Genomic DNA, 18,122 nt, shown 5'->3' with positions numbered 1-18,122 from the left:
CCTACCCAAACACTGGACACCAGGGAATATAATATACATCCTACCTACCCAAACACTGGATACCAGGGAATATAACATACCTCCTACCTACCCAAACACTGGACACCAGGGAATATAATATACCTCCTACCTACCCAAACACTGGACACCAGAGAATATAATATACAACCTACCTACCCAAACACTGGTCACTAGGGAATATAATATACATCCTACCTACCCAAACACTGGACACCAGGGAATATAATTTACAACCTACCTACCCAAACACTGGACACCAGGGAATATAATATACCTCCTACCTACCCAAACACTGGTCACCAGGGAATATAATATACCTCCTACCTACCCAAACACTGGTCACCAGGGAATATACTATACATCCTACCTACCCAAACACTGGACAACAGAGAATATAATATACGTCCTACCTACCCAAACACTGGACACCAGGGAATATAATATACCTCCTACCTACCCAAACACTGGACACCAGGGAATATAATATACATCCTACCTACCCAAACACTGGTCACCAGGGAATATAATATACCTCCTACCTACCCAAACACTGGTCACCAGGGAATATAATATACCTCCTACCTACCCAAACACTGGTCACCAGGGAATATACTATACATCCTACCTACCCAAACACTGGACAACAGAGAATATAATATACGTCCTACCTACCCAAACACTGGATACCAGGGAATATAATACACCTCCTACCTACCCAAACACTGGACACCAGGGAATATAATATACCTCCTACCTACCCAAACACTGTACACCAGGGAATATAATATACCGCCTACCTATCCAAACACTGGACACCAGGGAATATAATATACCTCCTACCTACCCAAACACTGGACACCAGGGAATATAATATACATCCTACCTACCCAAACACTGGATACCAGGGAATATAACATACCTCCTACCTACCCAAACACTGGACACCAGGGAATATAATATACCTCCTACCTACCCAAACACTGGACACCAGGGAATATAATATACAACCTACCTACCCAAACACTGGTCACTAGGGAATATAATATACATCCTACCTACCCAAACACTGGACACCAGGGAATATAATTTACAACCTACCTACCCAAACACTGGACACCAGGGAATATAATATACCTCCTACCTACCCAAACACTGGTCACCAGGGAATATAATATACCTCCAACCTACCCAAACACTGGACACCAGAGAATATAATATACCGCCTACCTACCAAAACACTGGTCACCAGGGATATAATATACATCCTACCTACCCAAACACTGGTCACCAGGGAATATAATATACAACCTACCTACCCAAACACTGGTCACCAGGGATATAATATACATCCTACCTACCCAAACACTGGACACCAGGGAATATAATATACCTCCTACTTACCCAAACACTGGTCACCAGGGAATATAATATACCTCCTACCTACCCAAACACTGGTCACCAGGGAATATACTATACATCCTACCTACCCAAACACTGGACAACAGAGAATATAATATACGTCCTACCTACCCAAACACTGGACACCAGGGAATATAATATACCTCCTACCTACCCAAACACTGGTCACCAGGGATATAATATACATCCTATCTACCCAAACACTGGACACCAGGGAATATAATATACCTCCTACCTACCCAAACACTGGTCACCAGGGAATATAATATACCTCCTACCTACCCAAACACTGGACACCAGAGAATATAATATACCTCCTACCTACCCAAACACTGGACACCAGAGAATATAATATACCGCCTTCCTACCAAAACCCTGGACACCAGGCAATATAATATAACCCCTACCTACCCAAACACTGGTCACCAGGGAATATAATATACCTCCTACCTACCCAAACACTGGACACCAGGGAATATAATATACCTCCTACCTACACAAACACTGGTCACTAGGGAATATAATATACCGCCTACCTACCCAAACACTGGTCACCAGGGAATATAATATACCTCCTACCTACCCAAACACTGGACACCAGGGAATATAATATACATCCTACCTACCCAAACACAGGACACCAGGGAATATAATATACCTCCTACCGACCCAAACACTGGTCACCAGGGAATATAATATACCTCCTACCTACCCAAACACTGTACACCAGGGAATATAATATACAACCTTCCTACCCAAACACTGGTCACCAGGGAATATAATATACGTCCCTACCTACCCAAACACTGGACACCAGGGAATATAATATACCTCCTACCTACCCAAACACTGGTCACCAGGGAATATAATATACAACCTACCTACCCAAACACTGGTCACCAGGGATATAATATACATCCTATCTACCCAAACACTGGACACCAGGGAATATAATATACCTCCTACCTACCCAAACACTGGTCACCAGGGAATATAATATACCTCCTACCTACCCAAACACTGGACACCAGGGAATATAATATACATCCTACCTACCCAAACACTGGTCACCAGGGAATATAATATACCTCCTACCTATCCAAACACTGGACACCAGAGAATATAATATACCTCCTACCTACCCAAACACTGGACACCAGAGAATATAATATACCGCCTTCCTACCAAAACACTGGATACCAGGCAATATAATATACCTCCTACCTACCCAAACACTGGTCACCAGGGAATATAATATACCGTACCTCCTACCTAACCAAACACTGGATACCAGGGAATATAATATACCTCCTACCTACCCAAACACTGGTCACTAGGGAATATAATATACATCCTACCTACCCAAACACTGGACACCAGGGAATATAATTTACAACCTACCAACCCAAACACTGAACACCAGAGAATATAATATACCTCCTACCTACCCAAACACTGATCACCAGGGAATATAATATACCTCCTACCTATCCAAACACTGGACACCAGGAAATATAATATACATCCTACCTACCCAAACACTGGACACCAGGGAATATAATATACATCCTACCTACCCAAACACTGGACACCAGGGAATATAATATACATCCTACCTACCCAAATACAGGACACCAAGGAATATAATATACCTCCTACCTACCCAAACACTGGACACCAGGGAATATAATATACATCCTACCTACCCAAACACTGGTCACCCGGAAATATACTATACCTCCTACCTACCCAAACACTGTACACCAGGGAATATAATATACCGCCTACCTATCCAAACACTGGACACCAGGGAATATAATATACCTCCTACCTACCCAAACACTGGATACCAGGGAATATAATACACCTCCTACCTACCCAAACACTGGACACCAGGGAATATAATATACCTCCTACCTACCCAAACACTGTACACCAGGGAATATAATATACCTCCTACCTACCCAAACACTGGACACCAGGGAATATAATATACATCCTACCTACCCAAACACTGGTCACCAGGGAATATAATATACAACCTACCTACCCAAACACTGGTCACCAGGGATATAATATACATCCTACCTACCCAAACACTGGACACCAGGGAATATAATATACCTCCTACCTACCCAAACACTGGACACCAGGGAATATAATATACCTCCTACCTACCCAAACACTGGACACCAGGGAATATAATATACCTCCTACCTACCCAAACACTGGTCACCAGGGAATATAATATACCTCCTACCTACCCAAACACTGGACACCAGAGAATATAATATACCGCCTACCTACCAAAACACTGGTCACCAGGGATATAATATACATCCTACCTACCCAAACACTGGACACCAGGGAATATAATTTACAACCTACCAACCCAAACACTGAACACCAGAGAATATAATATACCTCCTACCTACCCAAACACTGATCACCAGGGAATATAATATACCTCCTACCTATCCAAACACTGGACACCAGGAAATATAATATACATCCTACCTACCCAAACACTGGACACCAGGGAATATAATATACATCCTACCTACCCAAACACTGGACACCAGGGAATATAATATACATCCTACCTACCCAAATACAGGACACCAAGGAATATAATATACCTCCTACCTACCCAAACACTGGACACCAGGGAATATAATATACATCCTACCTACCCAAACACTGGTCACCGGGAAATATACTATACCTCCTACCTACCCAAACACTGTACACCAGGGAATATAATATACCGCCTACCTATCCAAACACTGGACACCAGGGAATATAATATACCTCCTACCTACCCAAACTCTGGATACCAGGGAATATAATACACCTCCTACCTACCCAAACACTGGACACCAGGGAATATAATATACCTCCTACCTACCCAAACACTGTACACCAGGGAATATAATATACCTCCTACCTACCCAAACACTGGACACCAGGGAATATAATATACATCCTACCTACCCAAACACTGGTCACCAGGGAATATAATATACAACCTACCTACCCAAACACTGGTCACCAGGGATATTATATACATCCTACCTACCCAAACACTGGACACCAGGGAATATAATATACCTCCTACCTACCCAAACACTGGACACCAGGGAATATAATATACCTCCTACCTACCCAAACACTGGTCACCAGGGATATAATATACATCCTACCTACCCAAACACTGGACACCAGGGAATATACTATACATCCTACCTACCCAAACACTGGACACCAGAGAATATAATATACCTCCTACCTACCCAAACACTGGTCACCAGGGAATATAATAAACCTCCTACCTACCCAAACACTGGTCACCAGGGAATATAATATACCTCCTACCTACCCAAACACTGGACACCAGAGAATATAATATACCTCCTACCTACCCAAACACTGGACACCAGAGAATATAATATACCGCCTTCCTACCAAAACCCTGGACACCAGGCAATATAATATACCTCCTACCTACCCAAACACTGGTCACCAGGGAATATAATATACCTCCTACCTACCCAAACACTGGACACCAGGGAATATAATATACCTCCTACCTACACAAACACTGGTCACTAGGGAATATAATATACCGCCTACCTACCCAAACACTGGTCACCAGGGAGTATAATATACCTCCTACCTACCCAAACACTGGACACCAGGGAATATAATATACATCCTACCTACCCAAACACAGGACACCAGGGAATATAATATACCTCCTACCGACCCAAACACTGGTCACCAGGGAATATAATATACCTCCTACCTACCCAAACACTGTACACCAGGGAATATAATATACAACCTTCCTACCCAAACACTGGTCACCAGGGAATATAATATACCTCCTACCTACCCAAACACTGGACACCAGGGAATATAATATACATCCTACCTACCCAAACACTGGTCACCAGGGAATATAATATACCTCCTACCTACCCAAACACAGGACACCAGGGAATATAATATACCTCCTACCGATCCAAACACTGGTCACCAGGGAATATAATATACCTCCTACCTACCCAAACACTGTACACCAGGGAATATAATATACAACCTTCCTACCCAAACACTGGTCACCAGGGAATATAATATACCTCCTACCTACCCAAACACTGGACACCAGGGAATATAATATACATCCTACCTACCCAAACACTGGTCACCAGGGAATATAATATACCTCCTACCTACCCAAATACTGGTCACCAGGGAATATAATATACCTCCTACCGACCCAAACACTGGACACCAGAGAATATAATATACCTCCTACCTACCCAAACACTGGTCACCTGGGAATATAATATACAACCTACCTACCCAAACACTGGTCACCAGGGATATAATATACATCCTACCTACCCAAACACTGGACACCAGGGAATATAATATACCTCCTACCTACCCAAACACTGTTCACCAGGGAATATAATATACCTCCTACCTACCCAAACACTGGACACCAGGGAATATAATATACATCCTACCTACCCAAACACTGGTCACCAGGGAATATAATATACCTCCTACCTATCCAAACACTGGACACCAGAGAATATAATATACCTCCTACCTACCCAAACACTGGACACCAGAGAATATAATATACCGCCTACCTACCAAAACACTGGACACCAGGCAATATAATATACCTCCTACCGACCCAAACACTGGACACCAGTGAATATAATATACCTCCTACCTACACAAACACTGGTCACTAAGGAATATATTATACCGCCTACCTACCCAAACACTGGACACCAGGGAATATAATATACCTCCTACCTACCCAAACACTGCACACCAGGGAATATAATATACATCCTACCTACCCAAACACTGGACACCAGGGAATATAATATACCTCCTACCTACCCAAACACTGGACACCAGGGAATATAATATACATCCTACCTACACAAACACTGGTCACTAGGGAATATAATATACCGCCTACCTACCCACCCAAACACTGGTCACCAGGGAATATAATATACCTCCTACCTACCAAACACTGGACACCAGGGAATATAATATACATCCTACCTACCCAAACACTGGTCACCAGGGAATATAATATACCTCCTACCTATCCAAACACTGGACACCAGAGAATATAATATACCTCCTACCTACCCAAACACTGGACACCAGAGAATATAATATACCGCCTACCTACCAAAACACTGGACACCAGGCAATATAATATACCTCCTACCGACCCAAACACTGGACACCAGTGAATATAATATACCTCCTACCTACACAAACACTGGTCACTAGGGAATATATTATACCGCCTACCTACCCAAACACTGGACACCAGGGAATATAATATACCTCCTACCTACCCAAACACTGGACACCAGGGAATATAATATACATCCTACCTACCCAAACACTGGACACCAGGGAATATAATATACCTCCTACCTACCCAAACACTGGACACCAGGGAATATAATATACATCCTACCTACACAAACACTGGTCACTAGGGAATATAATATACCGCCTACCTACCCAAACACTGGTCACCAGGGAATATAATATACCTGCTACCTACCCAAACACTGGACACCAGGGAATATAATATACATAATACCTACCCAAACACTGGACACCAGGGAATATAATATACCTCCTACCGACCCAAACACTGGTCACCAGGGAATATAATATACCTCCTAGCTACCCAAACACTGTACACCAGGGAATATAATATACAACCTTCCTACCCAAACACTGGTCACCAGGGAATATAATATACCTCCTACCTACCCAAACACTGGACACCAGGGAATATAATATACCTCCTACCTACCCAAACACTGGTCACCAGGGAATATAATATACCTCCTACCTACCCAAACACTGGTCACCAGGGAATATTATATACCTCCTACCTACCCAAACACTGTACACCAGAGAATATAATATACATCCTACCTACCCAAACTCTGGACACCAGGGAATATAATATACCTCCTACCTACCCAAACACTGGTCACTAGGGAATATAATATACCGCCTTCCTACCCAAACACTGGTCACCAGGGAATATAATATACCTCCTACCTACCCAAACACCGGGGAATATAATATACCTCCTACCTACCCAAACACTGGTCACCAGGGAATATAATATACCTCCTACCTACCCAAACACTGGTCACCAGGGAATATTATATACCTCCTACCTACCCAAACACTGGACACCAGGGAATATAATATACCTCCTACCTACCCAAACACTGGTCACCAGGAAATATAATATACCTCCTACCTACCCAAACACTGGTCACCAGGGAATATAATATACAACCTACCTACCCAAACACTGGTCACCAGGGATATAATATACATCCTACCTACCCAAACACTGGACACCAGGGAATATAATATACCTCCTACCTACCCAAACACTGGACACCAGAGAATATAATATACAACCTACCTACCCAAACACTGGTCACCAGGGATATAATATACATCCTACCTACCCAAACACTGGACACCAGGGAATATAATATACCGCCTACCTACCAAAACACTGGACACCAGAGAATATAATATACAACCTACCTACCCAAACACTGGTCACCAGGGATATAATATACATCCTACCTACCCAAACACTGGACACCAGAGAATATAATATACCGCCTACCTACCAAAACACTGGACACCAGGCAATATAATATACCTCCTACCGACCCAAACACTGGACACCAGTGAATATAATATACCTCCTACCTACACAAACACTGGTCACTAAGGAATATATTATACCGCCTACCTACCCAAACACTGGACACCAGGGAATATAATATACCTCCTACCTACCCAAACACTGCACACCAGGGAATATAATATACATCCTACCTACCCAAACACTGGACACCAGGGAATATAATATACCTCCTACCTACCCAAACACTGGACACCAGGGAATATAATATACATCCTACCTACACAAACACTGGTCACTAGGGAATATAATATACCGCCTACCTACCCAAACACTGGTCACCAGGGAATATAATATACCTCCTACCTACCAAACACTGGACACCAGGGAATATAATATACATCCTACCTACCCAAACACTGGTCACCAGGGAATATAATATACCTCCTACCTATCCAAACACTGGACACCAGAGAATATAATATACCTCCTACCTACCCAAACACTGGACACCAGAGAATATAATATACCGCCTACCTACCAAAACACTGGACACCAGGCAATATAATATACCTCCTACCGACCCAAACACTGGACACCAGTGAATATAATATACCTCCTACCTACACAAACACTGGTCACTAGGGAATATATTATACCGCCTACCTACCCAAACACTGGACACCAGGGAATATAATATACCTCCTACCTACCCAAACACTGGACACCAGGGAATATAATATACATCCTACCTACCCAAACACTGGACACCAGGGAATATAATATACCTCCTACCTACCCAAACACTGGACACCAGGGAATATAATATACATCCTACCTACACAAACACTGGTCACTAGGGAATATAATATACCGCCTACCTACCCAAACACTGGTCACCAGGGAATATAATATACCTGCTACCTACCCAAACACTGGACACCAGGGAATATAATATACATAATACCTACCCAAACACTGGACACCAGGGAATATAATATACCTCCTACCGACCCAAACACTGGTCACCAGGGAATATAATATACCTCCTAGCTACCCAAACACTGTACACCAGGGAATATAATATACAACCTTCCTACCCAAACACTGGTCACCAGGGAATATAATATACCTCCTACCTACCCAAACACTGGACACCAGGGAATATAATATACCTCCTACCTACCCAAACACTGGTCACCAGGGAATATTATATACCTCCTACCTACCCAAACACTGTACACCAGAGAATATAATATACATCCTACCTACCCAAACACTGGACACCAGGGAATATAATATACCTCCTACCTACCCAAACACTGGTCACTAGGGAATATAATATACCGCCTTCCTACCCAAACACTGGTCACCAGGGAATATAATATACCTCCTACCTACCCAAACACCGGGGAATATAATATACCTCCTACCTACCCAAACACTGGTCACCAGGGAATATAATATACCTCCTACCTACCCAAACACTGGTCACCAGGGAATATAATATACCTCCTACCTACCCAAACACTGGACACCAGGGAATATAATATACCTCCTACCTACCCAAACACTGGTCACCAGGAAATATAATATACAACCTACCTACCCAAACACTGGTCACCAGGGATATAATATACATCCTACCTACCCAAACACTGGACACCAGGGAATATAATATACCTCCTACCTACCCAAACACTGGACACCAGAGAATATAATATACAACCTACCTACCCAAACACTGGTCACCAGGGATATAATATACATCCTACCTACCCAAACACTGGACACCAGGGAATATAATATACCACCTACCTACCCAAACACTGGACACCAGACAATATAATATACCTCCTACCTACCCAAACTCTGGTCACCAGGGAATATAATATACCTCCTACCTACCCAAACACTGGACACCAGGGAATATAATATACCTCCTACCTACCCAAACACTGGACACCAGGGAATATAATATACCTCCTACCTACCCAAACACTGGACACCAGGGAATATAATATACCTCCTACGTACCCAAACACTGGTCACCAGGGAATATAATATACCTCCTACCTACCCAAACACTGGTCACCAGGGAATATAATATACCTCCTACCTACCCAAACACTGTACACCAGAGAATATAATATACAACCTTCCTACCCAAACACTGGTCACCAGGGAATATAATATACCTCCTACCTACCCAAACACTGGACACCAGGGAATATAATATACATCCTACCTACCCAAACACTGGACACCAGGGAATATAATATACATCCTACCTACCCAAACACTGGACACCAGGGAATATAATATACCTCCTACCTACCCAAACACTGGACACCAGGGAATATAATATACCTCCTACCTACCCATACACTGGTCACCAGGGATTATAATATACCTCCTACCTACCCAAACACTGGTCACCGGGGAATATAATATACCGCCTACCTACCCAAACACTGGACACCAGGGAATATAATATACCTCCTACCTACCCAAACACTGGTCACCAGGGAATATAATATACCTCCTACCTACCCAAACACTGGTCACCAGGGAATATAATATACCTCCTACCTACCCAAACACTGGTCACTAGGGAATATAATATACATCCTACCTACACAAACACTGGTCACCAGGGAATATAATATACATCCTACCTACCCAAACACTGGTCACCAGGGAATATAATATACCTCCTACCTATCCAAACACTGGACACCAGGGAATATACTATACAACCTTCCTACCCAAACACTGGTCACCAGGGAATATAATATACCTCCTACCTACCCAAACACTGGTCACCAGGGAATATAATATACCTCCTACCTACCCAAACACTGTACACCAGGGAATATAATATACCTCCTACCTACCCAAACACTGGACACTAGAGAATATAATATACCTCCTACCTACCCAAACACTGTACACCAGGGAATATAATATACATCCTACCTACCCAAACACTGGACACCAGGGAATATAATATACATCCTACCTACCCAAACACTGGACACCAGGGAATATAATATACCTCCTACCTACCCAAACACTGGACACCAGGGAATATAATATACCTCCTACCTACCCATACACTGGTCACCAGGGATTATAATATACCTCCTACCTACCCAAACACTGGTCACCAGGGAATATAATATACCGCCTACCTACCCAAACACTGGACACCAGGGAATATAATATACCTCCTACCTACCCAAACACTGGTCACCAGGGAATATAATATACCTCCTACCTACCCAAACACTGGTCACCAGGGAATATAATATACCTCCTACCTACCCAAACACTGGTCACTAGGGAATATAATATACATCCTACCTACACAAACACTGGTCACCAGGGAATATAATATACATCCTACCTACCCAAACACTGGTCACCAGGGAATATAATATACCTCCTACCTACCCAAACACTGGACACCAGGGAATATACTATACAACCTTCCTACCCAAACACTGGTCACCAGGGTATATAATATACCTCCTACCTACCCAAACACTGGACACCAGGGAATATAATATACAACCTTCCTACCCAAACACTGGTCACCAGGGAATATAATATACCTCCTACCTACCCAAACACTGGTCACCAGGGAATATAATATACATCCTACCTACCCAAACACTGGTCACCAGGGAATATAATATACCTCCTACCTATCCAAACACTGGACACCAGAGAATATAATATACCTCCTACCTACCCAAACACTGTACACCAGGGAATATAATATACAACCTACCGACCCAAACACTGGACACCAGGGAATATAATATACCTCCTACCTACCCAAACACTGGACACCAGGGAATATAATATACCTCCTACCTACCCAAACACTGTACACCAGGGAATATAATATACATCCTACCTACCCAAACACTGGACACCAGGGAATATAATATACCGCCTACCTACCCAAACACTGGACACCAGGGAATATAATATACCTCCTACCTACCCAAACACTGGTCACCAGGGAATATAATATACCTCCTACCTACCCAAACACTGGTCACCAGGGAATATAATATACCTCCTACCTACCCAAACACTGGTCACTAGGGAATATAATATACATCCTACCTACCCAAACACTGGTCACCAGGGAATATAATATACATCCTACCTACCCAAACACTGGTCACCAGGGAATATAATATACCTCCTACCTACCCAAACACTGGACACCAGGGAATATACTATACAACCTTCCTACCCAAACACTGGTCACCAGGGTATATAATATACCTCCTACCTACCCAAACACTGGACACCAGGGAATATAATATACAACCTTCCTACCCAAACACTGGTCACCAGGGAATATAATATACCTCCTACCTACCCAAACACTGGTCACCAGGGAATATAATATACATCCTACCTACCCAAACACTGGTCACCAGGGAATATAATATACCTCCTACCTACCCAAACACTGGACACCAGGGAATATAATATACAACCTACCTATCCAAACACTGGACACCAGGGAATATAATATACCTCATACCTACCCAAACACTGTACACCAGGGAATATAATATACAACCTACCGACCCAAACACTGGACACCAGGGAATATAATATACCTCCTACCTACCCAAACACTGGACACCAGGGAATATAATATACCTCCTACCTACCCAAACACTGTACACCAGGGAATATAATATACAACCTACCGACCCAAACACTGGACACCAGGGAATATAATATACCTCCTACCTACCCAAACACTGGACACCAGGGAATATAATATACCTCCTACCTACCCAAACACTGGTCACCAGGGAATATAATATACCTCCTACCGACCCAAACACTGGTCACCAGGGATTATAATATACCTCCTACCTACCCAAACACTGTACACCAGGGAGTATAATATACAACCTTCCTACCCAAACACTGGTCACCAGGGAATATAATATACCTCCTACCTACCCAAACACTGGACACCAGGGAATATAATATACCTCCTACCTACCCAAACACTGGTCACCAGGGAATATAATATACATCCTACCTACCCAAACACTGGACACCAGGGAATATAATATACCACCTACCTACCCAAACACTGGACACCAGGGAATATAATATACCTCCTACCTACCCAAACACTGGTCACCAGGGAATATAATATACCTCCTACCTACCCAAACACTGGACACCAGGGAATATACTATACAACCTTCCTACCCAAACACTGGTCACCAGGGTATATAATATACCTCCTACCTACCCAAACACTGGACACCAGGGAATATAATATACAACCTTCCTACCCAAACACTGGTCACCAGGGAATATAATATACCTCCTACCTACCCAAACACTGGTCACCAGGGAATATAATATACATCCTACCTACCCAAACACTGGTCACCAGGGAATATAATATACCTCCTACCTACCCAAACACTGGACACCAGGGAATATAATATACAACCTACCTATCCAAACACTGGACACCAGGGAATATAATATACCTCCTACCTACCCAAACACTGGACACCAGGGAATATAATATACCTCCTACCTACCCAAACACTGGACACCAGGGAATATTATATACCTCCTACCTACCCAAACACTGGACACCAGGGAATATAATATACCTCCTACCTATCCAAACACTGGACACCAGAGAATATAATATACCTCCTACCTACCCAAACACTGTACACCAGGGAATATAATATACAACCTACCGACCCAAACACTGGACACCAGGGAATATAATATACCTCCTACCTACCCAAACACTGGACACCAGGGAATATAATATACCTCCTACCTACCCAAACACTGGTCACCAGGGAATATAATATACCTCCTACCGACCCAAACACTGGTCACCAGGGATTATAATATACCTCCTACCTACCCAAACACTGGTCACCAGGGAATATAATATACCTCCTACCTACCCAAACACTGGTCACCAGGGAATATAATATACCTCCTACCTACCCAAACACTGTACACCAGGGAATATAATATACAACCTACCGACCCAAACACTGGTTACCAGGGAATATAATATATCTCCTACCTACCCAAACACTGTACACCAGGGAATATAATATACCTCGTACCTACCCAAACACTGTACACCAGGGAATATAATATACCTCCTACCTACCCAAACACTGGACACTAGAGAATATAATATACCTCCTACCTACCCAAACACTGTACACCAGGGAATATAATATACCTCCTACCTACCCAAACACTGTACACCAGGGAATATAATATACCTACTACCTACCCAAACACTGGACACCAGGGAATATAATATACCTCCTACCTACCCAAACACTGGACACTAGAGAATATAATATACATCCTACCTACCAAAACACTGGACACCAGTGAATATAATATACCTCCTACCTATCCAAACACTGGACACCAGAGAATATAATATACCTCCTACCTACCCAAACACTGGACACCAGGGAATATAATATACCTCCTACCTACCCAAACACTGGACACCAGGGAATATAATATACATCCTACCTACCCAAACACTGGCCACCAGGGAATATAATATACATCCTACCTACCCAAACACTGGCCACCAGGGAATATAATATACCTCCTACCTACCCAAACACTGGACACCAGGGAATATAATATACCTCCTACCTATCCAAACACTGGACACTAGAGAATATAATATACCTCCTACCTACCCAAACACTGGTCACCAGGGAATATAATATACCTCCTACCTACCCAAACACTGGACACTAGAGAATATAATATACCTCCTACCTACCCAAACACTGGTCACCAGGGAATATAATATACAACCTACCGACCCAAACACTGGACACCAGGCAATATATGAATACATGAAGCCCCCCCCCCCACCTCTACACCAGGAAATATATATTTTAACCCCCTTACCGCCCACTGGACAGCAGGGATCTGGACACAGAATATATCAGTGACCACTAAGTACTAGAAGTAGCCGACTCTCCTCCCCATTCAATCGGTCAGTCAATATATTGTAACCTCCACACCCACTGGACCACCAGGTATCGGACCACTGAATATAAACCAGTGACCATCAAGTGCTGGACATTGCAAATAGCCCTGACTACCAAAGAGACATCACTAAAAAACCTCCTTCATACCCACTGTGCCACCAGGGCACGAATATACCAATGATCACCAAGTACAGCACGTTACATATACCACTGACCACCAGGGACAGTATGCTGAATGTACCCACAGATCATGTCTGCTGCCTCAAGGATTGCCCTCTAACGAAGGTGGTGTTGGGGAGGGGGCCCAGTCGCAGCTTCTGCGTTGGGGCCCAGGCTATGAGTTTAAGTTTATGCTTCCGAATCTGTATAACAGGATTATAAATGAGCAAATAAAAATAAAGCCAAAATATACAATTTTAAGGGAGAAATATGGCATGGAAAGAAAAAACAGCACCGTCTCTGCAGACGATCACGGAGGCCCGGCAGGGTCACTCGCTGTCTGCCGCGGAGCAATGGTACAGATCTTTAAGGATCCTCTACATATTCGTGACAATACTTCATATATGCAGCGCAGTGGTAATGATCTAAAATGATGTCTGTCCCTTTAATTCCCCCCCTCTAAGCAGTGACCCGGGAATAGCAGAGGAATTCCACTAGTGAACATGAACTTGTAGCCCTCAGCTACATCTGCTGCATAATGTGTGTTATATCAGAGGCCCCAGACGTCTCCCCCCACATTCCTCTGCTCCAGATCACCCACACTGTATATACCATGTGTAAAGATATATATCCGGAGAGAGAACAGATAGATGGATAGATAGATAGATAGATAGATAGATAGATAGATAGATAGATAGATAGATAGATAGATAGATAGATAGATAGATAGATAGATAGATAGATAGATAGATAGATAGATAGATATGAGATAGATATGAGATAGATATGAGATAGATAGATAGATATGAGAGATAGATAGATAGATATGAGATAGATAGATAGATATGAGATAGATAGATATTAGATAGATAGATATGAGATAGATAGATAGATAGATAGATAGATAGATAGATAGATAGATAGATAGATAGATAGATAGATAGATAGATAGATAGATAGATATGAGATAGATAGATAGATAGATAGATAGATAGATAGATAGATAGATAGATAGATAGATAGATAGATAGATATGAGATAGATAGATAGATAGATAGATAGATAGATAGATAGATAGATAGATAGATAGATAGATAGATATGAGATAGATAGATAGATAGATAGATAGATAGATAGATAGATAGATAGATAGATAGATAGATAGATATGAGATAGATATGAGATAGATAGATAGATAGATAGATAGATAGATAGATAGATAGATAGATAGATAGATAGATAGATAGATAGATAGATAGATAGAGGAATACATAGGCTTGTATGCTGTGATCACCCCCTGGCAGGTCTGTACCCCACGCCCTCTGTATGTGATGCCAGTTGGTGGGTGAGGGGCTGACGTGTTATATTTGGGGCTGGTTGTCCAGTGTCTTTTCTTTCCGCACTGTATATATTGTGTCTGTAGGTCGGCACTGTCACTATTACATACGAGCTCCAGAGGAAGAACATCCTGAGAGATGGCGCAACTGCCCTACCAGCAATTCTCTTCTCTGAATACATTGTAGCAAACAAGAAGAGGTCATTTCATAGTCGGGATGTAAACAAGAATGTTTTCATTCACTGACAGCAAGCAGAGGTGAGTAAATGAAGCATAAAGTCTGCCAGTCTATGACGAGTGGAGCGGACTTTTAAGGCGTTGCTGGAGGTGAGTGAAGCATGGAGGAGAATTCCTGGAAATAATTCACCTATGACTGGACAATGAGACGCCCCGGAGGTGACCTATTAATAAACAGTCGGCAGAGCGGGCACAGGACCCACAGTGTACCCTGCATGCCCAGGTAATATACGCAGCAGTCCATGCCCGGCTGATGCCTCGTGTATTGTCCCCATTAGGAGCTTAGCTGCATTGTCTATTGGGGTCTAAAATTCTACTTCTGTCTCCCTCATGCTTTACACTGCAGCTTGGAATGTTAAGATTGGCTGCAGGAAGTTAGTGCATGGAGAAATCATTTCCAATACAGCAGGAACAGAATCATTATAAATTACAAGCAACTAAATCACCTGTGAAAAGGGTCATCAGCAAAGACTAAGGGGAGGAGCCTGAACATTTGGAGCATTGGTCTCTGAATGAGTTGGTAGCATCATTTAAGAGGTTAAGAAAGCAACAAATCTCTGAATCCTGTTAGTTTGTGGCCCACGTTTGACTTATAAGAAGGATGTAATACTAATGTGGGAGGAGCTTCAGGTGAATATAATTATATTACTAATTATATATATTATATTAGTGATGTCAGTAACAGGGGGCGGGGCTGTGACAACCTCTCACACATGATATACAGGCTGGTTGTCAGTAGTGATAGATGAATAGCCGGTGCTGTAGTATACGGTAACATAGTGGCTGCAGCGGTAACACTGGGTAGACATTACAATGTTTTAGATAATATATTTCGGGTGGAGTTGTTATTATTATGTGACCGTCTCCTCACATTCCGTGGTGATCACTCGCAGGTCAATGATTCTGCTTTACTGTAGATCATTGATTTACTCTGTGTGGGGGCTGATGAGAGTGTTCTCCAAAATCCAATGTACTCAATGCCCTAGAGAAAGGGAGAGCAGAGTGCTGTATCACACATGATAGGATTAGATACACTGCTCAGCAGACAGTATCACACATGAGAGGATTAGATACATGGCTCAGCAGAGTATCACACATGATAGGATTAGATACACAGCTCAGCAGACAGTATCACACATGA

General features: G+C 42.6%; 1 long non-coding RNA gene across 2 annotated transcripts in view; it reads right to left on the bottom strand.

Annotated features, from left to right (window-relative positions):
• The window catches only part of LOC142664477 (uncharacterized), a 63,596-nt gene that overhangs the window by 29,009 nt on the left and 16,465 nt on the right, over positions 1-18,122 (bottom strand). Inside the window, exon 3 of one of the 2 annotated variants that reach the window (XR_012851286.1) lies at positions 17,679-17,963. The exons of the other annotated variant lie outside the window; for it this stretch is intronic. This is a non-coding gene — a long non-coding RNA (uncharacterized LOC142664477). Of the gene's footprint in view, positions 1-17,678; positions 17,964-18,122 lie in introns of those variants that run through there. 2 annotated transcript variants of the gene reach the window in all.

The sequence above is a fragment of the Rhinoderma darwinii genome, chromosome 12, assembly GCF_050947455.1.
Source record: "Rhinoderma darwinii isolate aRhiDar2 chromosome 12, aRhiDar2.hap1, whole genome shotgun sequence".
NCBI lineage: Eukaryota > Metazoa > Chordata > Amphibia > Anura > Rhinodermatidae > Rhinoderma > Rhinoderma darwinii.
This window is presented reverse-complemented; position numbering and strand designations above follow the sequence as displayed.